The sequence below is a fragment of the Pseudochaenichthys georgianus genome, chromosome 7 (assembly GCF_902827115.2).
Source record: "Pseudochaenichthys georgianus chromosome 7, fPseGeo1.2, whole genome shotgun sequence".
Lineage (NCBI taxonomy): Eukaryota > Metazoa > Chordata > Actinopteri > Perciformes > Channichthyidae > Pseudochaenichthys > Pseudochaenichthys georgianus.
In genome coordinates, this window is record NC_047509.1 from 28794966 (window position 1) to 28822354 (window position 27389).

Genomic DNA, 27389 nt, shown 5'->3' on the forward strand with positions numbered 1-27389 from the left:
ATAGATAGTTAGTACATTTGCCTCTAGTAACTAGTGACTAGCTAGCAGTCTGCATTGGCAATGGCAACTTGCAAATGCAGACTGCCCAGTAACATAGACTTAACGTTAGCAAATGTATATGCTTAGTTAGCGTTACCACATACGAGTTAGTTACGACTTATCATGTAACGTTACAGTTAGCTAACTTACCGTGGCATAAATAGCAGGATGGTGCGCCTTCAAGTGCCTCTTCAGGTTAGTCGTATTCTTCCCAACTAATTTGAAGCCACATGGCGTCTCTCCTTCTCCCGTAGTTGCAGTGCAGTGTGTTTTATTTTCTACCGAGTTATAAAGAAAGTTGGTCCATATATCTATTCTTTTTTTGCGACCAAAAACTAAAAGCGCTTTCGCTGAATCCGTCATCTTCACTGTTTGGATATCATCACCACCTGTGCTGCTGCAGTGAAGCTGGGGTGGGCGGGGGTGAGTGAGGTGTGCAAATTCCCAGAATCCCAAATAATTCAACCAATGACAGGGATGCATTTTGAAAGAGAAGACGGACAATTGGAGGAAAATAATATCCTGCATTTTTAATGTCCGATAGTCCACCCTTAACACCTTCGTCTCGTCTCGTCTCGTCAACGAAAACTACATTTACATTTCGTCATAGTTTTCGTTATCAATAATCTATTTTTAGCTCGTCATCGTCTCGTCTTAGTCATGTAAAAAAGGTCGTTGACGAACATTTTTCGTCATAGTTTTCGTTAACGAAATTAACACTGCTTCTACTACTACTACTACTACTACTACTACTACTACTACTACTACTACTACTACTACTACTACTACCACCACCATTAACAATAATATACAGTATGTACAATACAACTTGTGAGTACCTCGAGTGTTGGTAGCAGTAAGGACAGGAAGCCAACTATAGATGCAACCAAACAGCCCTGACAACAAATAAACGGGTGAATGTCGAACTTAGATTTAGCGAATGAAAGTGAAAAGTTCTGACAAATCAACACACATTCGTTTGAATAAACTGACAATGGAGGATCATTCAATGTCTGTACAACATAAGAAAAAAAACATTATCAGCTAGTTATTTTTCTGAGAAACGTTGCTTGTTTTCTTTGTAATTTATGTGCATTGGTCCTCATGGAGGACCCGGGTAAAACCCCAACCATTTACCATTTACGCTTGTCATTCATCTAAAAAATGAAAAAGCAAAATAAAAGCATCATATTCTACCTGGATGGGAAGGGGAAAATGGAAAGAATGAGAAAACAATCAAGTATTTTACGGTCCCTTCATCCTTTATAAATTCACTTAATTTTTCATCTTTCCTTGAGGCATTCTGCCCTTCAATTCAAGAGATAAATAATATATACCCACCTCTTTTGTCACACTCTTCTTCGGGTAAAAAAATCGAAGCCAAAAGCCAGGGTCAAGTGCAAACTACAGCGCCTGCAAGAGGAGTTTCTTATGAAAGGGTCATCAGTTGCGAACTACAACCCCCTCTGTGGTCTCATCCCTTGACAATACGTCTCCCAGCATCCTGATTACCATCTCTTCCAAAACCTTATGTTATTTTTGAGCAGATATCTGGAGAACAGCTGGATGTTTGTTCTCTCTCAATCAAACATCTGAAGGCCTCTGAACATCCTGGTCGGAGGCCAGCCACCCACCGTCTGATGAGCGTGTCAGAGCGCTGCCGAGGTCCTCCGCAGCCTCCCATGTTTAAGATGCTGATCTGCTTGCACTGTGCAGCGGTGTACAAGATGTTTTTCAGAAACGCTCTTTAATGGAAAGAATACGGTGAGCTGTATCTGGCTCATAAATGCAGAGTGTTGCATAAGTCTTTTTAACAGAGACACCAATGAGTCACAGCCATGGCACACACTGATTTCCAGTTTTGTCACCATCTGTTTTCACTCCGTTCCCTCCGCTTGATGTTCTTTTGATCGAACAATCCCTGACCATGTATGGACTTATTTTGATCCACCGTTATAGTCATAGCCTGTATAAAAACCCACTTGGTATCCCAATGAGCGCCCAAATCCCATTATCCATCCAGGGTAATAATACAAACCCCATCATATCCTATCAGGATGATAAAGTGGGGCTTGCCCTCTTTGTGCCGTGCCGAGAGAGGTGCACCAGCTTTTTTTATTGGATTTGGCCCAATGCACTCGCATTCATGCTGGTGTTTATGAGTGGCAAATTGCTGTTGATATCTAAATAATGTCAGAGGGGGGATCCTCTCCTAAGTTACAGGAGCACGGTTAAAATTGCAAGGTCACCCACCCACAGTCAGCCCTATGATGGATTGGTTTTAATATACTGTAGGGCGAAAAGCAAAGATGCACAGTGATTAAAGAGAGAAAGAGGGCGCTCTCGTGAAATCTATTTTCTCGCTTTGTCTCTGAGTTTCTTCCCCTAGAAGATGCAAGACGTATTGACCTCGCCTGTTTCTTTTTGTGCCGAGTTGTTTTTGAGTTGTCAAGTCCAGTACTAAATAAGCTTTTATTTTGAAAGTAGAGTGCACATTTGGTGACAGTTTGATTCCTTTGTCAATGGTTTTAAAATCTTGTGAAAGCTGCTTTTGCGTAGGGAATGCGCAATACATTCACACGGAAAATAAAGGCCAATGCTTGAATTGAGGTCTGTTTGGCTTGTTGCACAATAGGAAACGCAGTTTATTGTTAATTTCCTTGGATTGGATTGTGATACTGAGGAAAACAATCACCCTTTTGTTCACGTCATTTGCTTTGGCGTATGTGTGAAACCATTTCTATCTACATCCTGATGACAAATAACCCTCTTTTTGTGTTTTCAATATACATTTTTTTGCCTTGATAGAAAGTCAACTATGTCCCTCATCCCCCAGAATACTTGCACTTTCTCACAAGTTGCTAGTTTTCTTACATCATGACTCCGATTTTTTATAAAGATATGTTCTTAAAGATAAAGCTTCCAGTCTAAGGTAGATAAAGCTGTTGGCAGTAGAGGGCAATGTTGCGCTGCACACAGCTGCACACAGTCTCTCACTGTGATCACTCCATTTTAATTCCTTGCCTTCACACGGAGCCAGTGGTTTCTTCTCATATGTGCAACATTATCAGGCCGACAGCAGGGCTTTGGAGAAAAGGCCAAGTTGTATTCCGTGCAACCTCTGTTTTTCTGGGTCTCTAAATGCTGTTTGTCATGACGTAAATGGCTCGGAAGAAAATAAGAAAACAGAAAAATATACCCATGCACATTTTACTTCGCTACGTTTTATTCTTTTGTCCCCTCTACTAACCTTTACCACACGTCTACACCTTACCTTCATGATAACCCTACTTGAACAGAAGGAGCCCCATATCAGAACGAACAAAGATGTCTTGGTCCCCACAATGGGTTGAAAACAAACCCATCAACACTACATCTGCCAACAAGCACTCACACACATCCTCATTACATGACGTCAAAGAACTGGAAAGCATAAGAAGACAGTGCTTCACTGATGGGAAAACATTTAAACATCAGTCTTGCGAATCCTCCGCTTTTGTTTCTTGAATAGTTGTTCTCCAAAGAGCAAACTGGTTTCAAAGTGAAGAATCCCGGATGGTACAAACTTGTCCTCAGTGTAAGGAAAACGTGGCAGCAGTGACATTTATCCCGCAAAGCACAAATTCCTCCTATGAAGTGTACAATATGTTACAACATTTAAGCTGTAACGAAGGCGCAGTTTAAAGCCTCTACCCCCCCACCCCCAATTTGGGCTTGCTTTCTAAAAGGAGACATACTCCCAAAAAGGCTGGTTCAGCTGAAGCAAAACTTCTCTTTTAATTATTTGTCGTGTGCTACATTAACATTAACATATGTTTTTTGATGTTTTAGGCTGAATACAAGCAACGTGATGAAAGAGGCTCATTGATTCAACCTTGAACATTTAGTTCAGCTGGTTTAACCCTTGTGCCCTCCTCGAATTTTCAACCTTTCGACCCCTTCGTGGCAAAAATGTACACTCCCATAATAACTGCTATTAAATCATCATACATGAATATTATTTTCTCCTTTTTTTTCATGAATCACTTAAACAGCTTATTTCGTACTCAAAACTACCAAACATTCAATAATGTTCTGGATTTTAACCCTTTTAAATGCCGGTTTAATTATTTGAATTATTTCATTATTAATTACAAAAAATGAAACATTTTCAATATAATAATTAGTAGAGGGATGGAACTTTGGTGGTTGTTAGAGTCTTGGATGAGTCAAAGATTAGCAACAAAATTGATTTGACTGCATTATTATTTTTTACGTAGTATCAGATACTACCTCTGGACACCTTCGTGGCAAAAAATGCCTCATTGACTGCCATTCAAACCACCTTTTTTGATCTCACTGCCATTGCAGTATAAAACCATGCATTTTGTAATGTCAGCATTTCATCTAGAAGAAAAGTTGTTATATTTGACATTTTTACTGTATTCCACAAGATTCAACCATTTTCCCACTGTAGGCCGATCCGTGAAATTATGTTTATAATATCGAGCCGTGTGACTACCAGGGGGGCCCTACAGTGATTTGTGCATGTGAAATAATTTTCAAATCAATGTCCGAGTCATCGATGTGAACATTTATTGGGCAAACTGCAACAACTTTGAAAACTTCAACAACAAAAGAGAACACAACAGAACATATGAAATAGGAACACATTTGAAACAGAAATATCCAGGCTTTGAATATGTGATGTATGTATGTGTGTGTTTGAGCAAAACAAATGTGTGTGTGTGTGTGTTCAGTTTAGTTCAGCTCATTTCCAGCAGCAGACCAGCAGGTCCTGCAGCATGGGACCTGGTGCTCTCTACAAATGCACCTGTTACACTTGATGCACGTGGTAGAAGACCTCTTTTTTAGGCCTGTGCACAAGCAGCACACACGTCTCCTTCTGGTCGAGCCCGTGGCACGAGTGGTGATGGTGGTCTCGGTGGTTTCTGCGAGGGCAGCAACATTGGTCTGTAACTCCACCACCATGGTAGCAGCAGTGCTTTCTCCGCATGATCTGTGAAGACACCATGGATTTCCCCAGCTCTTCTAAGAGCAACCTCCGTTTGTAGGTTCTTTGCTGGTTCCAGGAGGGATTTACTGCAGTGAACAGCACAAAAGCATTGAAGGCGGAGACATCAATGCAGTTGAAGAACAGGACAAGAGGCCACCTAAGTGTCCGCCTCCTATAGCTGTAGGTACTGACCACCTACAAACGATCAAGGAAAAAAATTCAATATAAATAAATAAATATCCTTCCTCAGCATTCACAAGTATTTTATATAATTCATTATTTATATAAATGCAAGTAATATGTCTAATGAATGATAAGCACTTAATAAATATATAGTTATCTCAAATAAACACTGCAATCAGTGAGAATAAATAGACTACGTTTGGAATCCATTCATATAGTAATAAAAGCATATAATCACATACCTTGTCAAGGTTGTCCACGCCACCCTTGCAGCGATTGTAGTCAATGATGACTTGTGGTTTCTTCTTGTCATCCTGATGTACAGCTGGCTCTCTGTGTTTGCTGCTCAGAAGTAGGACATTTCTTCCCCGCCGCGGGATGTAGCTGACTGCTGTGGTGGTGGTTGTGAATGCAAACACAGATGACAAGACAGCTCTCTGCTTAGTCTGCTTCAGTTTGGGGGGAAGCTCAGGCTTGTTTGCCCTGATGGTCCCTACCAGGGCCACTTTCTCCTTCAGAAGCTCCTGGGCAAGTGAGTAGGAAGTGAAACAATTGGCACATGTAAGTGTGACACCCTTGAGCCCCTCAGTCATGTCCAGGATGACTCGCTTTCCCTGGCCCTTCTCCGGAGATTCACCAGCGGCTTTTCCAGTATACACCTTGCACCTCCAGGCATATGATGTGGCGACATCTGCGGTGATCCAGATTTTCAGCCCGTACTTCGCTGGCTTGCTGGGGATGTACTGTCGGAATTTGCAGCGGCCTCTGAAGGCTACGAGCTGCTCATCGACATCGACATGTCTTTACCTGGATTGAACAAGAGTGGGAGGCGCTCTGTCCACTTGTCCCACATATTTCGGAAAGCTGTAAGCTTGTCCTTCTTGTATCGAGCAGGACGGGTGAGTCAGTCATCGAATCGGAGGCTGGCGCTTATTATTTCAAAGCGTTTGTGTGTCCTGACACTGAACGCCTCCCATAGAGATTTGTCATCTGTAAAATTAGCTGAATCATGTCGGGAGTGAAGAAAAGGTCAAAAGAGGATGCCACATCATAAATTCTTGATATGGCATATCTTGTGGGCCCTGGAATCATGCCGGTGAGTGCCTGAATGTAGCGCAGCGTCTTGGCATGAGATGGAGACCAGACTTGGATGGCTAGGATGGGCCGGATCCTCAGTGTCCTCCCCACTTTCAGAAAAACATTCAGAAGCACTCTCAGTTGTGGAGGATTCCAGAGATAATTCAATGTCAGACTCGGAGCTTGTTTCTTCAGAAGAAGAGTCATCGCTTGCAGATGAAGGCTGCATGACCATTTCTACGGCCTCTTCTGCAGTGAAATGCCTCTTCATTTTAGCTCCTACTCTTGGCTCCAGGACTTTCTCCTTCTCTGCTCACTCATGAAATAATCCCTCAGCCAAACTGCATGTTAACATTTGGCTGTGAAAGCAACCAGGTGCGCAAACAAACTAACAGTTGTTTTTTGTTTTTTAATTACTCGAGCAACTCTTCAACACACACACACACACACACACACACACACACACACACACACACACACACACACACACACACACACACACACACACACACACACACACACACACACACACACACACACACACACACACACACACACACACACACACACACACACACACACACACACACACACACACACACACACACACACACACACACACACACACACACACACACACACACACACACACACACACCTCTCACAGGTGTGGCATATCAAGATGCTGATTAGACAGCATGATTATTGCACATGTGTGCCTTAGGCTGGCCACAATAAAAGGCCACTCTGAAACGTGCTTTATTGGGGTGGTCTGGGGGGGTCCGAAAACCAGTCAGTATCTGGTGTGAGGGTTAGGGTTAGGTTTAGGGTAATGTTGTGAATCGAGTGGCCTGTGTTCGTCGTCCATATCATACGCCTGCCCATACCATAACCCCACCACCACCATGGGCCACTCGAAATATGTATGGATGTATATGTATGTATTAGGGGTGTAACGGTTCACAAACATTTCGGTTCGGTACGTACCTCGGTTTTTAGGTCACGGTTCGGTTCGGTACGTTTTCAGTACAGCAGAAAAAATTATCACAAAACATAACATATTTTTTTTAAATTATTATTAAACTGTGAATAATGTATTCACTCAAGTAAATACAAAATATAATAAAATAAACATTAAGGTGCAGCATTTCGATGAACTGAAATAATCTGTATTTGAACTTTACTGTACTAGTACTCACAAAACATAAACTATTAGTTTTGGGTTTTTAATTATTATTAAACTATGAATATTCACTCAAATAAATATAAAATAAAATGAACATTAAGGTGCAGCTTTTCAATGAACTGAAATAATCTGTATTTGAACTGTACTGTACCTAAGCAGCCAGTTTGACATTAGGACTTGCTTGTCATTGTATTTTCATGTTTTTTTTAAAGAAAAATGTACTTGTCCACATTGCTTGCCGAAAGGGCAGATCTGCTGGCACTAGCAATGTCTCCTGCTGTGGAGAACACCCTCTCGCTAGGGCAGCGTTTCTCAAAGTGTGTGGCCCCCCACTGGCGCAGAGATGTGATAGGTGGGTCGCGAAAAAAAAAAAGTTATTTAAAAAAAAAAAAAAAAAAATACACTGGTGGAATATCAAAACAACGGCCCGCCCGGGGTGCAAAAACGTATCAATGAAAAGCGACCCTCTACCACACAAAACAACACCTGTAGATAACCCAATTTGTGTTCTTTGAAATTGAAAAGGATATTGCATTGTGTTTGTTACTTTTGTTGCAGTTGTATGTCTTAAGTGTAATTTTGCATGCTTTTATTTTGAAGGCGAGTCTACGCTGTTGACAGTTGTTGTTGCTATGGAAACAAACGTTTCACAGCGGGCGGAACTTGTCATAAAGTCCGCGATAATAAAGCCCACCCATTTAGAGGGAAGATATGATTGGTCAATTGTACTGTCATTTGACATTACTCTCGTTCAGTTACTATATAGCTGGCCCTCTGTGAATTCATAGCTGGACGTCCAATCAGCTCCTGTCTTCACAGACTCGCAGAGAGGAGCTTCTTTCATTTAACCCTTCACATTCAAACAGAAACTGAATAGGCAGATTCAAAGGATTTATTTCTTTGGAAATGTTATTTTAAATACAATTTTAATCAAGTTATTTTTGGTAAAACTATTGACAAATATTACTAAAAACATATTTAAAAAAAATATATAAAGAAAAATATAATTTGTTTTAATGTTTTTAAATATTATTTTGTAGAATATCTTAGGCCCTCAGAGACAGGCTCGCCACTGGTAAAAATCTCTCATACACACGTGTGAAACGCTCTCACAGACACACACAACAGCGTTGCAGTCGGGAAGAAAAGCAATGTAGAGCGAGAGAGCAAGAGAGACAGCACACCTTTTATCTATTTAATAAAGTTGTACAAAATAAAGTAAGAAATCATTCCAATGTGTACTATAGGACAGTAAAAAGTTTAAAAGGGGAGTGATTAGTCAAATATGCATAAATAAAAAGAAAGAATGCTAACTAGGTAACATAAGATAAGAATAAACAAGTTTAAATGATTTGTTGTGATCATATTCTAAAGATGTTTGGATTATTGAAAAGTATACAGCTCCCTTTCATCTGAGTGTTGAGAGCTGTATCCATAAATTCATTTTGGGCTCAAAGTAGGGCTGCTGGATTATGGCAAAAATCATAATCTCGATTATTTGGGTCAATAATTGATATCACGATTATTAAAAACGATTAACGATTTACTTTGAAAAACATCAATTTATTGAAGAAAATAATTTGAAAAGTATGTTTTTAACAGTTGATTACCCTGAACTTTAAGTATAATTAAACTGAAAAACCTATTTAAAAAATAAATAAAATCGTTTTATTTCGATTTTGTTGTTTTCATAATCGTTGCAAGCCAAAATCGTAATTGCGATTAAAATACGATTTAATTGAGCAGCCCTAGCTCAAAGTGCACCAGATTGATGCATTCAACTTCAACATTTAAAAAAAAATCTTCCTGGGGGTGCATGCCCGCGGACCCTCGAGGATGTGACGTCCACCACCAAATAAATCAGGTTAAAATAATTAAATTGCATACATTTTATTTTAGTAAACACTGAAAACGGGTCCCACAGACCCAAACAGCACTCAAAGGTTAAAGGTAGCATATAATAATGTTAAAATGTGCTAAATATATACACTGCGAAAAAACAAAAAAGAGGAGTAAAAGTAGCTCACGACTTGTTTTATTTTTTGAAAGTAACCCTCATCCTAAAAAAAGTTGGAGACCCCTGTTATAGAACGATACATTTGACAATTTTAAGCTTGGCCTACCATTTTATTGGAGCGATGAGGAACAGGTGGGGCTTGAAAAGGCCCACCTGTTCAAAGTGGGGAATGACAGAAAAAGTTTGAGAACCACTGCGCTAGGGACAGAGGTAGTAGCAGATACAGCCAGGTAGCGCTTTGCTAACATGGCAACATAAGGATATTTGCCGTTTGTAATAGCTTTGGCTCGGTCTGAAGTTTTTGCGAGTGGTGGAGGCAGAGATGTTCACAAGTCTTTTTTTGCAAGTCCAAGTCAAGTCTCAAGTCTTTGTGGGGTGAGACTTGATCAAGTCTCAAGTCTTTGGTCACGAGTCCAAGTCAAGTCTCAAGTCTCTAAAAAAATAAAAGTCTCATGTCTCTTCTGGTTGTAATAAGCCTTCTATTGTCTGCTGCTATCCAGTCTGTTAAGAGTACTGCACAGCTATATCTAAGAAATTCAAAGCATTTACTGTGTTATTATCACTCCTATATCTATTAGCATACAGTATCAGTACTGATTAGTTGTTTGTTATATGATCACTTTAAACAGGCTATTGCAATGCAATATGAGGAAAAACATCACACTTTAGCTAAATGCAAACAACTTATAAGCAAAACAATTCAGAATCAGAAATCAGTATCACAAATACTTTATTAATCCCCCGCAGGGAAACTGTTAAAAGTACTTAAAAGCGGGTAATGATTAACGTTACCGACCTTTTTATGTCATGTCAAGAGTTGGATGTCAACGCCACTCAACTCAAACAAGTGTGACAAGCAATTCACTAATCTTTTCAAATATTCAGTTACAAAGCTAGTAGCAAGCTAAGTTAACATTACATAGCTGATGCTGAGCTAAACATGTTTGCTAACCGTCCATATGCGTTAATGTGACTGATCTCTCCGGGTGAGTTTTCAAGTGCCTGATGAAATTCGACGTTGTTGCGCCAGCATCCTTGATTTTGATATTGCAGACTTTGCAGTGTGCGCTCCTTTTGTTGGTGCCGCCGGCGTTTTGTTCAAAGTTTTTGTAGTTGAACCTAATTACAAGCGGTACAGCCGCAGGTGTGCCGCCGGTCGCCATTGTGTTACTACGAGGTAGTAACAGAGGCGCGCACGTCTGCGTAATGAGCCCGGCTAAAGTAACTGGATGGCCTACCTGCCTGTCAGCCTTCCATCTGGGCACAAACTTATCTCGTGCCCTCATTGGTCATGTGCGCGTTCGTGTGTGTTGGAGGAGGCGGGCTCTATAAGGAAGTAGCAGCCTCTAGCAGATTATCTCCGGTTGTGTATCTTCAAATTCTAGCGATCTCGAGCCGGTTTCTCTCAAATGTACCTACCCCACCTTTAATACGCCAAAAATAAAAAACACAATGATTGTTCACGAGTCCCAACACACGAGTCCAAGTCGAGTCTGAAGTCTTTTGGTCACGAGTCCAAGTCAAGTCTGAAGTCTCTGTGTGTGCGACTTAAGTGCGACTCGAGTCCGAGTCGCAGACTCGAGTCCCCATCTCTGGGTGGAGGCTTACATGCTAGTGGGAGTTGGGTTTGCACTTCAGTCTTTTGGTACCGGTGATATTCACGTTCGGGTGATGCCTTTTCAAATGAGTGTGCAAGTTTGATGTATTGCCAGCTGATTGCCAGCCGTGTAACCAATTTTCGTTGAACAATGCCGACAAACAGCTTTGGTTCATTCCACCTGTCTTTGTCCGTCATCCTTGTACGTAACTGCGAAACCAAAATGTTCTCAAACCGGAGACTTCAATGATGCTGGAGGATTTTCGAGCTCAACTTTATCTGCGTTCGCCATTTCGACAGTTCCTCAAATTACTGACTACATTTGAACGCATCCCTCTGACCAGCTCGTCCAATGAAATGACCTGCTCGCTCTATGAGTTGAACACAATGGGAGCAAATTACTCTGAATGCTGCGACGCAGCACCTGAGAGTACTTCAAAGAAGTTGTTCACGTTCTCAATTTTTTACGTTTAACGTTATATTCGTTCGGTACACTTCGGTACACACGTGTACCGAACCGAAGGGCCCGTACCGAATAATTTCGTTACACCCCTAGTATGTATGTATATTAGGGCTGTGCATCTTCACTGGTCTCACGATTAGATTCGATTACGATTATCCTGTCAACGATTCGATTCAATTCGATATCCCGATGCATCACGATTCATACCAATGTGTTGCATCCTCAATTTTCTATATTACTGCACATGGCTTATTTTTCATCAATGCATACATGCAGTAAATACATATGAACTCTCTTTTTATTATTTAGAAAGTGCTTCAGAAATCAATAACATAAATGTCTTGACATTAATTTATAAACCAAAATAAATGAATTGTATAGGTCTAGCCAAAAAAAGAATGCTTCTACAGTCTAGCTGCAGCTTCTCGCAACGGCCTTCTGTTAAAAAAAGGATACTGAATGTGGCATCACACACCGGACTTGAGTCTGAACACAGCAGACAACAGGAGTATTTACAACAGCATATAACAACTAAAATACTGCATATGGGTGCACACTTACATTCTTTGTCTTACTGTTGCATAAATCCCATGAATGTATGAGACTAAGTTAGCTTCATTATATCTCAGTGATTAAGTGAATAACAAAGTTTCTATCGGGTCACTATCAGCCTGTCACTCATTATTTTCAGGGAGGGGGCGGGGTTTGGAGGAACAGATGACACGGTGATCGCGGAAGCTTTTTTCCTCCTGCCTTCACAAACTTTACACACGTATATATCGTCTGAAAATTGCTAGAGGGCATTCATACTTTGCAATCCAAGACTTAATTAAATCCATCAAAAACCTGACATGATTGTAACGTGATTATTTTTGAAAAACATAAATCCCTGTGTCTCTGAGCCGCACACACACCATTTGTATTGTATTATGGTATCGGAGAGGTTCCAGGTTGGATTGAGGCGAATATTTGTAATGTTCAGAGGTTGTTGTGTTTAATATTCATGAGAATATTTGTCATTGTTCAAATGATAATAAACATTAGCATAAAGCATCGTTATCACGATCACTGTAGTACATTCTTGGAAGTCAAAGTATTTTGAGACCAGATTGTTGGCTTTGGTCTCTTCCCGAGATTTCTTGCCCATACAAAATAAATAATAATAACACTAATCCTTTAACATATTGACTTGAGTGGCACCAAGGTGTCCTCATTTAAACTGCGTGAATTCCAGATAAATGTCCTGCAGTAAAACAAGAACCTACATTGAGTCTCGTTATGTTCTGTCTTCCATTCTCTTTTTACAAGGCATAGCACTTCCTAAAATAAAAGTAGGGAGCCCATGAAACCAGCCTGTGTTAAAAGTCGAATGATTGATGGACAAAAGAGCTACTTGGGCAGCATAGACAGGCCTTCAGCTTACCTCGGGGCTTAATTCCTTCTCCCTGCTGGCATGCTACACTAAGAGATATACACTTCAATTATACATGGGCATGGTGGGGGCGCAGGCCCTGCTGCCTTGCCCGAGAACTGATCAATATTTCAGCTCCAAGGGGACCAAACATCTAGCGAAGCAGCTGCTGCTTAACAGCTTTACACACTGAAGTGGCACACCCCGTAATACACATCTATATACTGTAGGTGTGTGTGGGATCGAAGGGATTCAAGGGCCACAAGAGCTACTGCCGAGTGCTGAGGTGACAGTATGGAGAGATGAGAGCCTCGAGGAGGTGTTAGGTCTATGTGTGTGTGTATTGACTTTATTCCTACTTCTGCCAACCCTAGATCATTTATCTTTCTGTCCTTTTTTCACGCATGCACGCACATCATTGCCTGTGTGTGGGGTAGAGATGGAAAGAGAAACTTTGTGACAGAGAGAAAGAAAGAGATCTGTCTTGTACTTTGTTCTTCCAGCCTTTGACATATCAACATCAGCCTTTGTCGCAATACACCTTCTCAGAATACCTTTTTGAATGTGAAGTCTGGCAGTGTTCCTCCAATCGTTTCATCGTTGTATACTTCCTGCATTCCTCTCTTATTGTGATGCATCTATAACATTCACTGTCAGTACCTGCAGCTTGTCTGTAAGGCATTTCACACAGAAATAAAACAAATGTCAGGAGACCAGAACCTGGGTGATAAACTCAAGACTTTACTCAGCAAGCACTTAGATCTGTCAGTGGGTATATTGTTGAATGCAGAATATTTCATTGGAGTCAGGGACAAGGCAGCAAACACCAGAGGCACCGAAACAGCAAAACGAGTAACAGTGACAAACAGGTTATGGGAGTTGTGCTGATTAGGAGGTTTTGGTTGTGTGCAGAGATGCACTATTGAAACTGGAGTCAGAGTTGATGCTGACAATGGGTCTGAACCGTCATTGAAGCTAGCTATAAGGAACATATCAGAATGACTGCACTGCAATGGTTCTTTTATCTTGTTGATTTCTTATCGGTCTCATTCCCGCCTTGGCTGTGATCCAGGGCATATAACCTGTCCGGACAAATATAACTCAGTCAACAATCACTCTGCTTTCAGGACTGTAGTCAGTTTCAACTTAATCTATTAAACCCTAGTCAGTTTACAGTCAATATCGTTCTTTGTAAGTGTCTTTCTTTCCCATATTGTACTGTTGAGAGTTTGCCTCTTTCTATTATAAAGGTGTATTTTCACAGTGGCACTTGAAATATACAATATATTTTAGGGATGCTCCGATCGATCGGTCACCGATCGAGATCGGCCGATACTCACTCTCTACAGATTGATCGGTGCTCTCTAAACATGCCGATCGCGAGAGCCGATCGCATGACGTAAAATACATGACACTTTTCTCTGCGTGGGGCAAAACAAGCTCGCCAAAATGGCTTCACCGGTCTGGCATTATTTTAAGGTGTCCGAAAAAGACAATAAAATAGCGGAATGCAACGTGTGTGAAGCAGAAATCCTGCAGCTCCGCCCGCCGGACCGGTAAGCGGAGCGATACACACAAGAGATAGGTCTAACACACTTAGCTATTTTATCTACCTCTGGAACAAGCTAAACTAGTTATAAATATGTTTATTCTTCACTGTCGGGTCACTCATTACTGGATCAGTGAGCTGCATGAAATACTGACAGGCTGTCAGGAGAGGGAGAGAGGGGGGGAGAGAGAGAGAGAGGGAGAGAGGAAAAGAGAGCGCTTCCGCTCATTTCTCCCGTGTTATTATCCAAAGTGAATGTAAACTTGAATAATGTACATCATTTGAATGTAATAATTAAGTTGATTGTTGTTTGTGGAAGCTCCAGTGAATGAGCCCCATTAACTGAGTTTTAAACATCACTTTAAATGGAAGATTTAAATTGATGTTTAAATCTTCCATTTAGGCCCCACCCACTTGATCGGATCGGCGATCGGATCGGCGATCGGTATCGGCCGATACTGATTCCGGCGATCGGCCCCGAAATTGGCGATCGGAGCATTCCTAATATATTTAAAGTTTAAAGTTAGTACAACTGTGATTCTTGTAACTCTTCACATTTTTGTAATCACTATCAGAAAGGCTAAATTCCCCCTCGACAAACCTTTTGAGCCAAAGGCCTCTAAACAGTTTCAGGGGAGGATAATGGAATGGAAATATAACCAATGTTATATAAACTTTCAAAATTAGATCACATAGAATAACCTATAACTGTCAGATCAAACAACTACTTAAATTAAGATTAGGAATCTATCATTTGTCATAAACCAGCAATTGCTTGTTGACAGTTTTCAGTTTTTATTCACATTTTATTCTTAGTATTCAGGTTCAGCTGTATACCTGCTGGCTAATCCTCATTTACAATGACACGGCTGTAACCTTTTAATAGCTTTACTGGCTGTTAGTCTAAAAAACCTTCAGATGGAGATTTCTGAAAATTGGTCGATAAAAGTCTTTGCTGGATAGAAATTCGTATTAATGTCACGCTTATTCCTTGGAGGGATTCCACATAATTGGGCTGTTACTCCAATAAATCCTGCAGTCCTCATCTTTGGCTGATAAATCGGCTTTTCCCTGCCTTCCACCTGTTATTTTTTTCTATCTCTGTTTAGACTAGGGATCGACCGATATGGCTTTTTCAAGGCCGATACCGATACCGATTATTAGTAATCAAGGAGATCGATAACCGATATTTGGAACCGATATACATTTGCAGTAAAATCAGAAAATCTTGGTGTCAAAATGTAGAATAACACAAACTCCAACACAACTTCTTTGAAATGCATTTAAGCATATGTTTAATGAACTTTTAAACATCTTACAACTGGTTTCCTCTCTGTGCCCTTTTCTTTAGTGCAGCCATCTGCTATGAGTTAGAGAGAGACAAGAAGTGGGGCTGCAGGCTGACATGCTTAACTAACAATAATGCTTAATTTATTATATCAAAACAATGCCTGTCTGTCTAGCATAAAATCCCAATAAACTGCTAGCAACTGCAAAACACTAGTGCTAGCTAATGTTTTGCAAACTATTAAAAGTGAGGCTATTACAGTAGACCTAACGTTGGACTAGTAGCCTCACTTCTAATATTTTGCTAAACATTTGCTAAATACATTAGCTAATGAGCTTCACATATCAACCTGAAACACTGCGAGGCTTCACTCGCAGCCCCCCCTCCGCAGTCCGCACCACAGTTCCGCTGTGAGACGCTGCACGCTGACTGACTTCCCGCGTCCCTGTGTAACTGGGAAGCTGATAGAATTGGATCAATAGATCGTGCTGTTTTTGCAACTTCAGCATAGGGGATTGGGATGTTTATTGAACTTCGGCTTTCAACTGATTTACCTTCAAAACACATGTATGGTTCAAAAGACCTCATGAAAGACGACACAAGAAGTGAGGATACCCGGCCCGGAGGAAGCCCGGGGTCCCCTTCTGGAGCCAGGCCCAGAAGGAGGACAAAGCTGGCTGTTATGTCTAAACCCCTAGTTTAGACATAAACTTTTATATCAAACCCCTTCTTTTTCTTACTTCAGCCACATTGCACACCTCGGGGGACACATTCACTGCCTCCATTAATGGAGTCCAACCTACTTTATTTCCTCGCACCAGTTTCTCCGGTGATAGAAAAGAACATATTTTCTGGCTTCAGCCTCGCAATCAGCTCCATTACCCTGCTCGTTCTTTTTGTACCTGTCATGCTTCAGGTTTTTACTTACTGCCTCCTCCACTTCTACATCTCTGATTCTGCAAAATAGCCCCGATTACAGTATAAAAAGTGTCAAAGAGTGTATAATGCTTAAGATGTTGGCATTTTTTTAAGGATCTAAATTAAACAACAATTCAGCAAGGGATATAACTGCTACCTGAATCTCAAGGTTCTTGAGTCATAGTTTGGGTTCGTACGGTCATTGAAAACCTGGAAAAGTCATGCAAATTCAAAATGCAAATTCCAGGCCCTGGAAAAGTTATGGAAAACAATATTTTTCCCAAAGTTTTGGAAAAGTCATGGAAATGTAACTAAAGTTGCGTCAAATATAATTTACATTTTATCTAATCGCCGAAATAATCTGCGGTCTCAAGCTGTTATGTGCCATCATGACGCGCATGGTGTTATCTTTTAATAAAGCGCGAGCTGTGTGCTCGAGTCTTCCTGCCTGTCGGCTGAACTCTGCTGCCCCCGGGATGAGGGTCAGCTACATTATCTACGGTGTGTTCGTTAACTGTGCGGAGTCACTGTGGCACAGACTGCACCGCTGGTGAACAGCTGTTAGAACGGGCCGTTCAGGTGTTCAGAGCAGAGCGGCAGAGCGTGATGTGAACTGAAAAGTTTTTTTGTCGCAATATCATTTAAGGAATCGTTGTTGAGCTAGCTAGCTAGCATACATTGTCACTATCTGCTAACGTTAGCTTTAGCTTTAGTTTTCTAATAGTTTTTTTCATAGGCTATAAACAGAGGTGGTATAAGTATAGATATTGTGCGAGAGTAAAAGTAGAAGTACTCAGATCTTGTACTTGAGTAAAAGTAGAAGTACCAGAGTGTAGGAATACTCTGTTACAGTAAAAGTCCTGCATTCAAAATGTTCCTCAAGTAAAAGTATAAAAGTATGATCATCAAAATATAGTTAGAGTAGCGACAGTAAAAGTAGTCATTGTGCAGATTGGTCCATTTCAGAATAATATATATGATATGTTTTATAATGATTGATCATGAAAGTGTTCTCAAAGCTGGTAAAGGTGCAGCTAGTTTGAATGACTTTGTATACTGCAGGGTAGCTTGTGGATTTACTGCAGGTGGAACTAAAGTCTGATTCAACACTTGATTATATTTCACATCATTAAAGGTATTAAATACCATTTACCTCTGAACTGTAGAGGAGAAGAAGAACAACGTAGCAAAACATTGAAATACTTAAATAAAGTACAAGTATCTCAAAATTGTACCCACGTATAGTACTTGTTGAGTTTATGAACTTAGTTACTTTACACCAGTGGCTATACAGATAGAAAGACTAAGCCTTGCAGAGGCATGAAAATACATTTTCAAAATGCTCAACAGTGCTGCCAAAATTATAAACTGACTGCTACACAATTCAAATAAATGCTTTTATATATTTCTATTAGATGTGACTCTTTTGCGTTTCTGTTATTATTACCTGCTGCTTTAGTTGTTCTGACTGCTAAAATCCTGTTATTCCTAATTTGAAAGCCGATATTCCGTGGGGTCGGGGGCTCGGGTCCTTGTCACCTTTTTCATACCTGATGAGTTTGCCTCCCTGACTACAGTTGCTTTAACGTGTAGAAGCTAGTAATTGATTTGTTTTAGATAGGCACTACATGTTTCATATGCAGACCTTATTTTCCTGTTCCATGTTCAAATAAACCATTTTCAGTGGTAATTTTTTTTTGGTCATGGAAAATTAGTAAAGGTCATTGAAAAAGTGTATGAACCCTGAGTTTAAGACCCTATGTACCTTGAGAGACAGTAGACGTTATAATCCCAAGTATAGGACTTCACATAACCACCACCACCATGTTAAAGGGAAGTTTTCTCTTTGGAGGTGGTGTTATTTTGCCCCGATCAGTCAGCAGTTACTGATTTATCTGTCATATTGAGGTATTTTTTAGTTGGCATAGAGGCGATTAGCATTTGGACCATTGATGTATCATTTTTCAAGCTGGTCTAATAAGTTGTTCTTTGGAATTTACCTGTTAAGCTACGTCCATTCCATCCACATTTTCTTTTTAAATGACCATATCTTGTGTTATCTGTTTCTATTCAACTGGCTCTGCCAAAGGAAGATGATGTCTCCATCTTGAACCCACCTACATAGCAATAATGAGAACAGCAGCAAACCATTTGAATTGCTGACAAACAATAGAGATGGTGGAAGTGATTCAAAGCTATGAATTTGGCCATTCCAATGTTATGTTCAGACTAATTGGGACTTATTTTTTAGACTTTACATTGATTTTGGGACATGTATTGCTCCCCTGTTAGTACGCTGCCAGTTTTCCCCTTTTCTCTCTTTTTTTTTGATGAATTATCCTCCAGTCTAATTCAGAACAACTCTGACGTTCTTTCTTTTATTGGCTTTTTGTCTATTTCCAACTACAGATTAGTGTTGCACGGTGTACCGATACTTGAAAGGTAACGCGATACCCTGCCATTAAAAACGTTACGATTCCTCCGTTTCATTAGTATCGTTACTTTAAGAATGACGGGGAAAAGTACTCCGGTGAGAAAGCGCTGTTTTAATAAGAGCCGTGTGTATTCAGCGCTCTGCTTCCACTCCCTGCACTGCAGCCGTGCCTGCAGTCCCTCTCCTCTCAAGCATGCTCTAAGTCCCTCCCCTCTCTCGTACACGCGCTAGCTGCCAGAGCATTTGAGAAAACGAGAAGCATGGCTGCAAGTGGGAGTGAGACTGCCGCTGCGCCTCGGCTTGTTGACAAAAAAGACGCCAGAAGCGAAATTTGGAAGTATTTTAGCTATATCTCTGACAGTGAGGGCAAGCCTACGGACACCACGAGGCCTGTCTGTAAGACATGTTTTAGATCCCTGCAAACCAAGGGAGCCAACACATCAGACTTGGCTAAGCACCTAGCCGACCGGTATCCAGAGCTGTTTAAAGAATTTAAAGACAGACAGGTTAGCGAATGTGATAGATAACATAATTACATCATGCTCAAGCCCATGCCCTCAAATCTAAGTCAAACAAGTGTCCACCCTCTTGGACCCCCCCAAAGCCCCTTCCCCCTCCTCCCTTCTGTCAAGCGACTTTGTTAAACACTTTGAAAAAAAGGTTGACGATATTCGCTCTTCTTTTTCTGACTCACCTCTACTCACCGCTGGATCACCTGAGCCTTCAACCGGCACACTAACCTCCTTTTCCCCTCTCTCGCCAAGTGAGGTTCTTACCCTCATTTCTTCTGCCCGCCCTACCACCTGTCCTCTGGACCCTATCCCTTCAAACCTCCTTCAGACTATCGCTCCTGATATTCTACCGTTTCTCACCCATTTCATCAACACTTCTCTAACTTCTGGTCACTTTCCAAACAGTCTCAAGGAGGCAAGAGTAAACCCTCTCCTAAAGAAACCCACTCTCGACCCGTCTGACGTTATAAACTACAGGCCTGTCTCCCTCCTCCCGTTCCTGTCTAAAACACTTGAACGCACTGTCTTTAACCTGTTAAACCCCGAGCCTGTTTTTCAGGTTTCAGGCTCGAAAATGACATTCCCAGAACAAATGACTGTAACTTCAGTTCTAAAAGGTTTATATGAATATTTTTTGTTATCAAAGCAAGGTTACATCTGTGAGTTGGATGTAGAAGTGTCAGAATCAATATAGATGTTTCTGTGTCAGAGTAAATTCAGATGGAACATAGCAAAAAAATGTAAATTCCTGTCTCCGCCTAAAGAAAACCCATTACTTATAGTGAAGACCAACCTTGAATGATGGGTTAGTAGCCTAAAAGCTTTAGGAATCCAAATTATAACATATAATAAGTACCCTGTATCAAGATTGAGGCAAAACAAGTGACATTTGACCTTTTTAGAGAGGTTTATGAAAATAAAGTCCAGGCGGAATAAGCTTTGGGCACATTTGGGCCCATTTGGGCCCATCAGTGCCATTTGACCTTTTTCAGATACCAGACTATAAAAATCATTGTATTACATTGAATAATCACTATAGGTATTCATTCCATTAAAAAAAAAAAAATTAAAAAAATGTAAATAAAAAAAAAGATTCTTAAAAAAATATTAAAAATATTTGTGTGAGCGTGTATAAAAAAAATCAGGGTCCCCGTCGGCGGGGACCTTCGGGCTTAACAGGTTAAACAACTCTCCTGTTATCTCCATCAGAACAACCTTCTGGATCCGCACCAGTCTGGTTTCAAGGCAGGTCACTCCACAGAAACTGCCCTCATTGCTGTCACTGAGGAACTGCACACTGCTAAAGCAGCCTCCCTCTCCTCTGTCATCATCCTGTTGGACCTGTCTGCTGCATTCGACACGGTGAACCATCAGATCCTCCTTCGCACTCTTCAAGAACTTGGAGTATCAGGCTCTGCACTTTCCCTCCTCACCTCATACCTCAAAGACCGCACCTACAGGGTAACTTGGAGAGGGTCCGAGTCTGACCCTTGTCAATTAACTACAGGGGTCCCTCGGGGCTCTGTTCTTGGTCCCCTCCTCTTCTCCCTGTACACAAACTCGCTCGGATCTGTCATTAGCCCGCATGGTTTTTCATACCACTGCTACGCTGACGACACCCAATTAATTCTGTCCTTTCCCCGCTCAGAGACCCAGGTGGTCGCACGCATCTCTGCTTGTTTAGCTGACATCTCTCAGTGGATGTCCGCTCATCATCTCAAGCTCAACCTTGACAAAACTCTAGTGCTTTTCCTTCCGGGAAAAGATTGTCCCACTCTTGACCTGACTATCAACATCGGCACCTCTGTTGTTTCCCCGACCCAGACTGCAAGGAATCTGGGTGTGACCCTGGATAACAACCTGTCCTTCACTGCAAACATCGCTGCTACAACCCGCTGCTGCAGATACACGCTTTTCAACATCAGGAGGATGCGTCCCCTGCTGACCCAGAAATCGACGCAGGTTCTGGTCCAGGCTCTCGTCACCTCACGCCTAGACTACTGCAACTCCCTCCTGGCTGGTCTACCTGCATGTGCCATCCGACCTCTGCAGCTCATCCAGAATGCAGCGGCTCGTCTGGTCTTCAACCTTCCAAAATGTTCACACACCACTCCGCTCCTCCGCTCCCTCCACTGGCTTCCGGTAACTGCTAGAATCCACTTCAAGACACTGGTACTTGCGTACCATGCTGCGAATGGATCTGGCCCTTCCTACATCCAGGACATGGTTAAACCGTACACCCCAGCACGTGCACTTCGCTCTGCATCAGCCAAACGACTCGCTGCACCCTCGCTGCGAGGGGGACCCAAGTTCCCATCAGCAAAAACACGTGGGTTTGCTATCCTGGCTCCAAAATGGTGGAATGAGCTCCCCATTGAAATCAGGACCGCAGAAAGCTTACACACCTTCCGGCGCAGACTGAAAACTCATCTCTTTCAACTCCACTTCGAGCGATAGAATGATTAACAAAGAACTGCTAACAGAGCACTTATATACTAATAAAGGACTGGCTTATCTAAAGCCAGTTGAGTAGCACTTGAAACGATTGGCTCTTTGAAACCTGATGTTCTTATATGATTCTGTTTTCTTCAAGGTTGTGTCTTCCTGGTCGAATGTACTTATTGTAAGTCGCTTTGGATAAAAAGCATCAGCTGTGCAATGTAATGTAAAAGTGTAATTTATTTTGTGACAAACGAACGTTTTCGTAGTTTGACGAGGCAATTAATGGCAATGATAACTGTCTAATATGGCTATATTTTTAGCTAACTTACCAATGTGGCTAACATCTGCAATGTACATTTGGTCAATAATTATTTATATTACTGTACTATTACATGTTAATAAAATATAAAGTTAACTATCAAAGAAATCACATAAACTCAAGTATAAAGAAGAGACCATGTTGTAAGAAAACACTTAACAGATAAACTACAATTGTATTGATCATGAAAATAATAAAAGAAAGGAGTATCGAAAAAGAATCGGAATTGCAATTCTTGACTTGGTATCGGTATCGAAACCGAAATGTTGGTATCGTGACAACACTACTACAGATCGTTTTAAACAGCTAGTGAAGTTATTTGGAAGTAGGTTTTGGGTAGATTTTCAGTAGGTCAGTTTCTCATCAGCTCAAGAATGTTGGACCTGTGATGACTTCTCATTGAAGCTCTATTTGCTTCAATCAATCAATCAATCAATCAATCAATCAATCAATCAATCAATCAATCAATCAATCAATCAATCAATCAATCAATCAATGTTTATTTATATAGCCCAATATCACAAATGTTACATTTGTCTCGGTGGACTTCACAGTTTGTACAAAATATCAGTATGACAATACGACACCCTCTGTCCTTAGACCCTCACATCGTACAAGGAAAAACTTCCGAAGAAAACCCACAGTTTAAAGGGAAAAATGGGAGAAACCTCAGGGAGAGCAACAGAGGAGGGATCCCTCTCCCAGGACGGACAGACGTGCAATAGATGCCGTGTGTAAATTGAAAAGATAATACATTTGCAACATAGGTAGTCCAAATGTTTGAAAATGCATGTGTGTATAATAGGAAGATGAATCCACGAGGATATCCATCCAGGACCTATGATCCAGGACCACAGCCAAGACTCAAGATCCAGGGCTCGCGATCCAGGACACAGGACCGCAGGATCATCCATGACTCCGGATCCCAGCGTATATAGACACCAAAAAGAAAGACATTTGGGGAAGCTGGGTTAATCGGAACATGAGAGTACACAGGTATAGACAGAGAGAAGGAAGAATAAGATGTCCCCCGACAAACTAAACCTATATCAGCAAAACTAGGGGCTGAATCTAATCAGCCCTAACTATAAGCTTTATCAAAAAGGAAGGTCTTAAGCGCACTCTTAAAAACGGATAGGGTGTCTGCCGCCCGAACACAAACTGGAAGCTGATTCCACAAATGTGGAGCTTGATAACTGTCACACATATGCATACTTAGTCCTATCTGACCGAGCAGTGACATAATTGGCCACAAGGAAGCCTCGAGCCACCATCCCTGCCATTTTATCTGCCTCTCTATCATCATCTCTCATCCTTCCTACGCTGGTGACAGTCACAGAATTTCACAGGATTTGTGATGCTGATACCTGCTGGTTTTGGGCCTGTCAAATGACTTACTGTATCTCCCACTCTCGTTCTCTCTCTTTTTCTCTCCCTCTTTCTCTCCCTCTCTCTTCCCTCCACCTCAAGGCGTTGGCTATGCTGCCAAAACTAGTATCAAAGCGTTACAGCCAAGAATCTTCCAGAGTACATGTGCCTGCTAAGCTTCACAGGACTTCGAGGCCTTTGAGGTTATATTTGCTTTAACTACAAAGTCTTAGGGTACAGGCCGAAGGAGCTGTAATAGTTATAGACCTAAGTAGGAGCTCAGAGTAACATGAATACTTATATAATGTATTAAATGTATATGTATTTTTTTCTTTTAAATTCTGTATGTTGTCAACCTTTGTCCACCTATAGACATACGGTATAAAGAAAATCAGATATACATTTATTTTCAATAATGTCATCAATAATGTGAAGATAGGGTTGACTATAGAGTGGCGAAGTCACGCCCATCTACTTCCAGTCCATGGGACCTTATTTCCGAAAAATTATGTATTGAAGTCAATGGAGAGAGAAAACGTATCTTTCGATCCCGTTTGAATTGTTCCACGAATTACACATATGATGTTTGTCAATCTTAAAAAATAATTTCCATGTCAAAAAAGTCACAGTTTGTCGAAAAACTGTTGAAATAGAAGACTATCAAAAATACGCAACTAGAAAGACTACAAATTCCAGAGTCGCGTAAGTAGGGATGTCCCGATCACCTTTTTTTGCTCCCGATCCGATCCCGATCATTTGATTTTGACAATCTGCCGATACCGATTTTTCCCGATCCGATCTTTATGCAATGCATTAAGAGAAAAAAAAGGTAACAGATAACGGCTGGTCATCCAACGCGATGAATTCAGCTATCTTGGCTGTTATTGTGTTGGCCTTTTCACTGTTCTGGGGCAGTTTCTCTTTCCTTTTAAAAGTGTTGGTTGTTTCAGTGCCGTTACCTGAGTGGCCGCTGTGTACTCGCCGTGTTGTTGTTGGTGTTTGTTTCTCAGGTGGCGTATTAGATTGGTCGTGTTGAACGTAGCTCTGTTCTTTCCACCATGCGGAACCTCTGCCTTGCAAACATTGTATCTGGCTGTTACACTGCCTTCACTTTCAATTTCATAATACTTCCAAACTCCTGACATTTTCTCTGTCCCGACTCCCGAGTCACCAGCTGAACGTAGCCTCTCGTTAGCTCACTGCTACTGTCTATTAGACACTGCGCCCGCCCACTCTGTTGCCAGATTTCAGAGAAATAAGCAACCAGGTCTATGAAAACAAGCCCAAAGAAAGCAACACATACATGATGTTGTGTAATTTTAAACCAAAACTAAGTCCTCAGGATGACTTTAAGAAGTGAACATGGTCATTTTTGTTTTGTAATATTAAATAAAAAATATTTTATAAAAAAAAAAAAAAAAAAAATCCCGATCCCCGATTTTTTTCTCCCGATCCCCGATTTTTTGAAAATCACGTGATCGGCTCCGATACCCGATCACGTGATCGGATCGGGACATCTCTACGCGTAAGTGATGTCACAATTGTTTTCCTCTGCTAAATATAAGAGATAGCTAAGATAAGATAACTTTAACAAGATGCCTGTGTGCTTAGTACCAGGTTGTTATCATACCAGCAATGGGTCTTGCTCGTTCTTTCGCTTCCCGTCTGATTCAGTGTGCGAAAAAGTACACGTCCCACCGTCCGTGACGTGTTATTTACAATATTTGACAAGTAGATCTGTCAATTGACTTGTCCGGCGGACAAGTGACGTTTATTGACAAATTATTGATACATTCAGTTTACAAAAGGCAGAACTCATTCGCAAATTGTACGTGTCCGCCATTGTTCGTTTAGAAATGTTAGTTTCGGTTCTGCTTGTCGATTCCTAAGGAAATGCATCTCGCCGCTTTCTGTACAGTTAGACGGGTGCAGGGCGGGGAGGGAAGTGTAGCACAGTGGCAGGGTTGGGAAGCAAAACTTGGTTCCGAGTAGGAACTAATAACAGTTGTCCGGTACCGGATTAATAAGAGTTGTGAGGACAGGAGGCGAGGCCGAGCCCTGCGGACTGCAGCTCTCTCATATGCTCCGTATCAGCTGATCGCTGCACGGTGCAGCTCAGCGTCTCTCTCTCTCTTTCTACACACAGCGGATCCGCTGCCCGTTTAACAGCCTCATCTTTGTCAAACTTTCTTATGTTCTTTTTCTAACACGTAATGAAGGTTATTAAGCGTTTTAGCTCCTGTGTTGTTAATATTGACCGCCATTTCCTTTATGAAGTGAAGCAGCCTCCCTGTCTGTGTCCTCGCACTGTCCTCACATCCCCGGACCCCCAGACTCGGAGGAGCACAGGGATGTCAGTATTGTTTATGAAGCAGGGTATAGAAAGTAGCTACATTATTGAAATGAAAATACTATTTATTTACTTTTACAAACAGTGAGCAGCTGGGCAGCTGCAGCATGTGTATTGCAGGACATGTGTAAGCGTGCAAGCGTCTTTGAGTTGTAGAAAAGCGCTAGGCCTATAGGCTATAAATATAATCTATTATTATTAGGTTATGTCCTATGTGTTGGACATGTGTGGTTGGACTCTGTCTCACAGGCAGGTTGCAGTGTAACATCAGAGGAGACTGGGCCAATTGTACATTCTCAAACTGCACCTAGAACTAACTAAACAATGCATAGATTATTTTTATATAATTGTATTCAATAACTGTAAGAAATTATGAAAGTATGAAAATCTCAGAAAGAACGAGATCGCGGATACAAGCGACAGAGATGAATTTTCTCCGCAGGGTGGCTGGTGTCTCCCTTAGGGATAAGGTGAGAAGTTCGGTCATCAGGGAGGGACTCAGAGTTGAGCCACTCCTCCTTCGCGTCGAAAGGAGCCAGTTGAGGTGGTTCGGGCACCTAGTTAGGATGCCACCTGGGCGCCTCCCTAGGGAGGTGTTCCAGGCACGTCCAGCTGGGAAGAGACCAAGGGGTAGACCTAGGACCAGGTGGAGGGATTATATCTCTTCGCTGGCCTGGGAGCGCCTTGGGATCCCCCAGTCAGAGCTGGTTGATGTCGCCAGGGAAAAGAAAGTTTGGGGCTCTCTGCTGGAACTGCTACCCCTGCGACCCGACCACGGATAAGCGGGAGAAGATGGATGGATGGATGGATGGATGGATGGAACTGTAAGAAATTAAACAGTATGAAGTGATTTGTAAATAGGAATACAGATTTGACTTAATGTTTTCATAAATATCTTTTTCTCCCAGTTTGACTTATTTTTACCCTCTCAAAGAACCGGAATCGAGAACCGAAAATAACCGGAATCGAAAAGCAGAACCGGAAACGTTAATATCCAAACGATATCCAACCCTATGTGTGATGCAGTAAAATCTTATCGCTCACTTACGTTAGTGGTGTCGTAAAAACCGTGGGAAAATGTAAAATACGATGACGAAGAAGAAGATTCCAGTGGCCCCAATTTTTGTCCATTCTGGACAAGTGAAAAATGTATTCGGACAAGTAAATTGTCAAACTCACTTGTCCATGGACAAGTACTCTCTAAAAACTTTTTCTCACACTGCTGATGAAAGGACCAGAA

General features: G+C 41.4%; 1 protein-coding gene and 1 pseudogene across 1 annotated transcript in view; one reads left to right on the plus strand and one right to left on the minus strand.

The window, feature by feature from the left end:
• The window catches only part of nphp4 (nephronophthisis 4), a 251289-nt gene that overhangs the window by 6221 nt on the left and 217679 nt on the right, over positions 1-27389 (plus strand). The window lies entirely within an intron of this gene.
• LOC139434157 (piggyBac transposable element-derived protein 4-like) lies at positions 4780-6502 on the minus strand (annotated as a pseudogene).